This window comes from Musa acuminata, unplaced genomic scaffold (genome assembly GCF_036884655.1).
Source record: "Musa acuminata AAA Group cultivar baxijiao unplaced genomic scaffold, Cavendish_Baxijiao_AAA HiC_scaffold_145, whole genome shotgun sequence".
In the NCBI taxonomy this organism is placed as follows: Eukaryota; Viridiplantae; Streptophyta; class Magnoliopsida; order Zingiberales; family Musaceae; genus Musa; species Musa acuminata.
Genome location: NW_027020421.1, coordinates 5001 through 12500, shown reverse-complemented (window position 1 = coordinate 12500; position 7500 = coordinate 5001).

The window sequence follows — 7500 nt, the reverse complement described above, 5'->3', positions numbered from 1 at the left end:
GACGAAGAGAAAGGTCTATCTATTTTCTTTAGTTATTCAGTTAAACCAATGATTCGTTATTGGAGCAGATAGCAACAAGCATTTCATCGGACATGCGTATTTTTTATTTTCCGATGGATTTACATGGTTTCATTAATGGAAATTGTTTGATGTAGTGAGTAATAGACTCTGGTTGTTCGCCGTTCAAGAATTCTTGTTTAGGCAGTTCATATCATCCATACATAGTGTTTTGATCTAAGATTTCAATTCTTCCATGTTTCAGCAGTAGCATATTGTTCCATGGAGCTAAGGTCCAAAATATGGAATAAAAAATGTTTCCACGACTCTACCACCCGGCCAATCCTGTTCCACTTAATCCCTTTTTCATGGCCACATATCTTTACGGCTAAGGAATGGGAAATCTTTCTCCTGTTACATGAATCAAATGTTTCATTTCATCCGGGAAAAGCCATCCCTTTCTCAACATTGTCTTTGTTATTTGATCCAATAGCGTTCCGTTAGATAGGAACAGATTTGATAAATACTGATAACTCTCGGATAGAGTATTAGAAAGGAAAGATCCATTAGATAATGGACTATTGCTTCTAAGCCATCTCTGGCGATGAATCAACAATTCGAAGTACCTTTCTTGCGTATTCTTGATGAACCAGCATTTATACATAGATGTAGAAGGTTTTGTTTGGGAAGTAATAAGCACCTTTGACATCTCTTCATCTGCAAAGAATTCTCGACGTGAAAACACAGAGACAAAGGGCTGATCTTTGAATAGGAAAAAGAATGGATCCGCAGGGTCCCAAATGAATTGGCTTACTCGAAAAAAGCCTTGTTCTTTGGAAGATCTATCTCGTGTCTGGTACTGCATGGTTTCACTCTGCAAGAACTCCGAATCATTCTCTTGAAGCTCATCCTCTTCATGATACTCATCCTCTTCATGATACTCATCCTCTTCATGATAAAAGGTCCGCTTGCCCCGAGCCCGATAGAGAAAAGTGGGCTTTTCAATACAATCACATAGTTTGCCACAAGGGCGCCATATTCTAGGAGCCCAAACTATGTGATTGAATAAATCCTCCTTTATCTGTTGCAGGTCGACGACCTCTTCCTCTTCTTCAAACTCCGATTCGTATTTTTCATATAGAAATCTCTGATCAACGATAGAACAAGATCTGTTTTGCATCATATCTAACTGTTCGGACCGAAGAAGTAATGTCACTCGATTATTATCAAACTGACTGCAATCTTTTTCTGTCCGTGAGGGTCCCACCAGAGCGCCTTCTACTTCTAATAGGCCATGAACTAGATCAGAATCATTCTCAACGAATCTATAAGAAGTGATCCAATTTTTTTCATCAGGTCCGGGTGAAGACCAAAGATCTTGAGCGACCGATCCGGCAGAACAACTCAAAAGATAAAGAAGTATCGTTAATTTCTTCATGCTCGTTCCAAGTTCGAAGTACCATTTGTACAAATAAGAATCCCCTTCTGATCTCTTCTTCATATAGATAGATATAGGATCTATGGGGCAATTACTTAGAAGTACATTTTGTGCAACAGCCCTTCCTATCTGATAGAAAAGGATCCCATGATCCTGAACCGATCTTACCTGGGATCGCAAATCCCAAGTTTGTCTATGAAGAGCTAATCTAATTGTATTAGTTTCTATAATTGATTTCTTCTGTGTAATACTAATTGATAGGGCCTCATTGATAAGTGCTACAAGATCTCGTACATTGGAACCCATGGTTATGGACCCCAATCCGTTAGTATGGAACATTTTCTTTTCCAAGTGAAATCCCCTAGTATATGAAAGAATGAAAAAGTGCTTTCGTTGTTGCGGAATAAGAAGCCTTCGTATCTTAATGCATGTATTTAATTTATTCGGAGCTATTAGAGCGGGATCCACTTTTTGGGGAATATGAGTCGAAGCAATAACAAGAATATTTCTAGTGGAACATCTTTCACAATCTCTGGAGAGATAGTTCTCTAATAGACCGAGGGATAAGTAATTCGACTCATTCATATACAGATCATGAATGTTTGGAATCCATATTATGCAAGGAGACATTGCTTTTGCTAATTCGAATTGAAAGGTGATATCAAATCGGTCTATTTTCGGCGTCATATACATAGTTAGCAGCTCCGTATCAAGGTCATCATCAATATCGTCACTATCATCAATATCGATATCGTCACTATCATCAATATCGATATCGTCACTATCACTATCATCAAAATCGATATCATCAATAAAATAATCTTTAGGCTTGTCATCCGGGAACTTGTTCGGAAATACCGTAATGAAAGGAACATAGGGGTTTGTCGCTAGGTATTTGACCAAATAGGATCGTCCAGTTCCTATAGAACCTATCACTAAAATACTCCTAGAAGGGGATAGGGCTAAGCGGAGCGAAAAGGGTTTTCCATGAGATGGGAAATGAAAACTATTAGCCCCACACGAGGTTTGTGAATAAGTAATTGTCTGATAATGAGCAAGGAATATCCGTCTTTCTGCTAAACAGGATCCATTGAACTCATAATTCATTATATACTTGTCAACTAAGTATCGTAAGTAAATTGATCCCGGTTGTTCAATCATTTGATAACCAGAGTCATTCTTTGATAAATGATCACTATGAGTCAGACTCAATAGAATTTGATCAATCCTTTTTTCTGTCGTTAAGGTGGAGAACTGAACCAAGAATTCTCTTTCTTCATCATCAATCGAATCACTGTTCGCGACCCAGGATTCTATTTTCTCATCAATCCAATCACCGTTCACCTTTTTTCTTTTTCTTATCAATGAATGGATCTCTTTACTTGTACGACTTAGATGTCTCGTATTTCTCGAAAAAGTGATTCGATTGATGGGATTTGGTATGATACTTATGAGATTGATGGGATTTGATATGATACTTATGAGATCGATGAGATTGATATTCAAATATTTCTTCCTAGAACGTATTGATTTGACCCCACAAGCGACCAATAGCATGTTGCCACCAAAAGCAAAACCCCGTATTTCTTCCAGAGAATCTCCTAATTGTTTCAGAACAACTAGAAAGAGATTCTTTAACCAGAAAGAATTCAGTTCAGATGTAGGATACCCATCCAAAAGTTTTCGCAACTCAATCATGTATGATGGAATCATCAAAGATTTGATCTTTTCTAACTCTGTCTGTAACTCACTAGAGGCTTGGGAAACAAAGAGAAGATGTATACGAACGAGATATCCAGCAACAAGAAGAAGGGAAAAGATTGAATAGAGGAACTCCAACTCCCGAGCATTTGTTGATCTCAGATGTGTCCATATCAATGGAACGGGTGACTCATTATTTCGATGAATCATTTCTTCGGACAGAAGAAGATTCTGTAAACACTCCCTCGAAATCTCACTTATCAGACTCAAAATCTCACTTATCAGAGTCCATTGTGGAAGAATCTTCTGAGGAATTGGCCATGATATATCTGATCCATGCATAATATCATGAAAAATGGATACAAATTTGTGACTGCTACTTAGTATCGACAATGGGTCTGAAAAAGTATCTAAAAGGGTGAAATTTAGATATTTGCACTCTGTCAAAGTAAGGAACCATGGCATATATGTTTGGAACGGATTCCATTTTGTTTGGAACAGATTCCATTTTGAGAGATTTGAAAAAGCACTATCTCGTTGAAAGGTTCTATACATCTGCCGTTTCTCAACGCATTTCTTTAGAGAAAGACTCCGTTTTTTTTTCCTCTTTCCGGATGGTAAATATTTCTCAGAACATGGAGTGTGAATCAAACCCATGTTTGAATTGAAACTGAGATACCGATGCAAGTTCTTCCCTTCTGAATCAGATAGATTCATATCTGAAAGAGGCTGACAATAAGTTCTTCCAAAATTGACTCTTTGTTTCTCTGTTAGAGGTGTTGCAGAAATGTCTGCGATCGAGTAAATAGCTCTACGAACGAATGGCTCGGATCGAATTGGAAAACGGAAAGATTTGTACAAGTTATACGTTTTGTCACCACTTTGTGGAAAATCTTTAGGTATGAATATGTTAGATACCTGTGACTCGATTGGTGAAATAGTCTCTCTCTCCAAAAAAATATGTTTTTTTTTACCGACGCACGAAGAAAATATTTTGTTGCGAATGAACAAGGTAGTGAGGAATTGTCCATATGTAAGATCATAATTATTGATACGGGTCTTTTCCACATAAAAAGGGAATCTTTTGTTACAATAGAACCAGAAGTGATTTGGATCATTCAAGAATCGAAGTCGATTTGCTTTATAAAAAGAAGATATCAATGAACTTCTATGAAATGGTTTCACGGGATTCAGCCAATTGTCTCGATCATGGAATATCATTGAGAAATAGGAATCCGTGTTATCAAAGGATTTCCTGCGATTATTTCTAGTATAGAATGAGTCAATCATCCACTCTGGTATCTTTTTGAACAAAAATGGTAATGTTGTTCCTCCATTGATAAAGAATTCCGGTCTTTGGGAAGTATCATGATCATCCAATAAGAAGGGTTTCAATTTATTCAAATGAACGATTTGAACACCTATTGATTCTAACAACTGATTGCGGAGTTGATCATTCGGACCTTTCAATTCACGGATGTGGATCTCGGACCTATGAATGGGGATATTCCCGATACTCACAAAGAAAAGGGGAAGTGACTTGGACAAAAAGGGAAGTGACTTGGACAAAAAGGGAAGTGACTTGGACAAAAAGAAACGAAGTGACTTAGACAAATTTTGTTTGTCGATAGCCTCGGACCAATCAATCGAATATTGATTAATACGTAACCGATCGAACACTACTTGAAAACGGTTCTTCTGTTCAGAAACGAAATGTTCCAAATGTTCCTGGAAATTCTTGCTCTCATTGGACCATTTGTATCTATATACATCAGGATCCCGATTCATGGATCTCTCGGTTCGAGAAAAAAGAGGATCAAACCATTTCTTCTGACTCTTTTTCAAATTCGATAAATGTTGGTTGATCGTATATTTCATTATAGTTATATGATTCAGAGTATCATTTCCTATTTGATCCCTTTGAATTCCATATTCGAAGTTGCGATCGGATCTATTCATTAAAAAGAATCGATTAGATACATTTCTTATGTACCCATAGGTGCTATATTGGATTTGAATCAGATTTCGGATCAATCTATATTGATTGACTGCCTCCATTATGTTGTTGCTAGCAAATACCGCTGTTTTTAGTTTTGGATCTTCCAAATCATTCCCGCAGTAGATCCGGACCGATTTTTTTCTGATCCTTCGATAAAAAGATTCATTCTCTTCATAAAAAAGAGGAGGTAGAACCAATAAAGATTTCTTTTTCGATTCATCTCTGGAGTTGAATACCTCATTCAAGAATTTTTTTTGATCCAACCCGTAGGAATCAATAGAAAAGGCAAATCCCCTATGATACACCAGATCCGGCTCGGTTATTGATAGAGTGAATAGATCTGCCATTTCTTGAAATCTCTCTTCTGATTCAAAATCGTGGTGTAACGTGTATCCCCTTTTGTTCCGGTCATGGAATAGATGAAATAAATCAAAAAATGGATTTTTGTTCAAGAATGAAATCTTATTGGAACTGTCCATATCCGGTTCATCCTTCGGAACCATATCACATCCCGGATCTGATGAAATAGGATGAATTGAGACGGTATTTTGTAAATACATAATTATCTTGAATATATCAACCATTTCTTTATTTTCCAATCGCCTGGAAGGGACAAAAGAAACATCTTGTTTTTTCTTCAAAAATTTCTGATCTCTAGTGGACCTCTCAATAGGATTCGAACCCAGATGAAGTTCTGACCATCTGTCAGAGAAAAAAGAACGAATTGATCTTGTAGGATTCCCAAGAAATTCTTCGATTTCTTCCGGAAGCAGATGATTATTCATCTGCTTCTCACGTTCCGTGAATAGCCGGGACATTGAGGAAGATCCAAAAAGGCATTTCGGGAATCGATCTGATTCTATCTCTGTTCGTTCCGTTTGAAGAAAGGAAGGATCCCAAAGAATCGATCTTTCTTTTAGTTGCTGAATGTCTGTTTGATCGATCAATGTGGGATATTCTGAATCCTCATTTCTAATGGAATCGAAATGATCTATGGATTGATCAGAAGATCCTTTCAATTGGCTAGAATCCCTTACTTGAACGAAAATAGATCTTGTGGAATCATATTGAATATTTGACAATACATTCCGTACCTTGCTAAAAAACCGATCCTTGTTTACCAACCACACATTGTCTAACCAAATCAAATTCTCTCTCGATACGTTCCTCAAAAAATCCGATTCGTGCTGATTCTTCCCCCAACTAACGAAGAGATCTTGGCGGAATTGCCACATATGAAATTGAACACAATTTTGCAAAGAAATACCCCACTTGTTTCTCGAGAAGAGATGGGAAACATGCTCAATATCATTTGATTGAATAGTTGCCTCAGCTCCTTGTTGTTTGAAGAAACCCTCCCCTTCAATTGGTCTTTTTTCACGAAAAGCAGACATGAGATAACAAATCAAGTCTTTCCCTAAGATTTCGAATAGCTGTCCCAAATTCAAGTTGATTATGTTTCGCTTCTTCCTCGGAGAAAGACGATCAAACAATTCCCAATCATGGTCCTTGCGGATCGGATCATCCGTATAGGATAAAAAAAGAAACTCCAGATATTCGCTATCTTTCTCTTTGAATGAGATCTTAATTCCAGCTACGGTTTCATTAATTCCAGCTACGGTTTCATTAGATATCTTACAACTAGAATCCCTCTTTTTTCCGATCCGGTTCCTCCACCACCGCGAACTCCGGTTAGATTCAGGCATGATACACTTTTTATTTATTGGGAGAACCCAAGTACTCTCTTGCGGATCCATGAAACAACTCTCAGAAATCTTTTTCCCTTTTGGAAGATACAGGAACGAAACAATCAACCTATTGATATTGGAAGACCGAAAAGATTCTTCCAATGTCTCATTTCTGGGTCCAATGGAATTCACATTTCTGGGTCCAATGGAATTCATAGGTATAGGAAGAAGCTCCATCAAATAGAGATTTTTTCTTTCGACCATCTTTCGATTGTTAATACGAGATATAAGGACCGCTACTACAAGCAGTACTACACCTTTGATTACACCTTTGATCATGAAATATCGATTGCTTGTTGAACCCTGCGAATCACGTGAAAGTAGGGTACTCCAAATTCGGGGGTCAAAAAGTTTCATAAAGCGTTCTTGATGGAAAAAAATGTATTTGATCCACGAATCTAAGAAATAGTGAGAATTCTTGATCTCTCTCAACTTGATCTCTCTCAATATCTCTCTCAATTCGACGATCCAGAATTTGAATTGATGTCGTCTCATAAATCCCTCCTAAAGATTTTATTTCAATTGGAATTTGGTTATTTATACGATATACTTATTTACGATATACTTATTTATACATTTACGATATACTTATTTATACGATATACTTATTTACGATA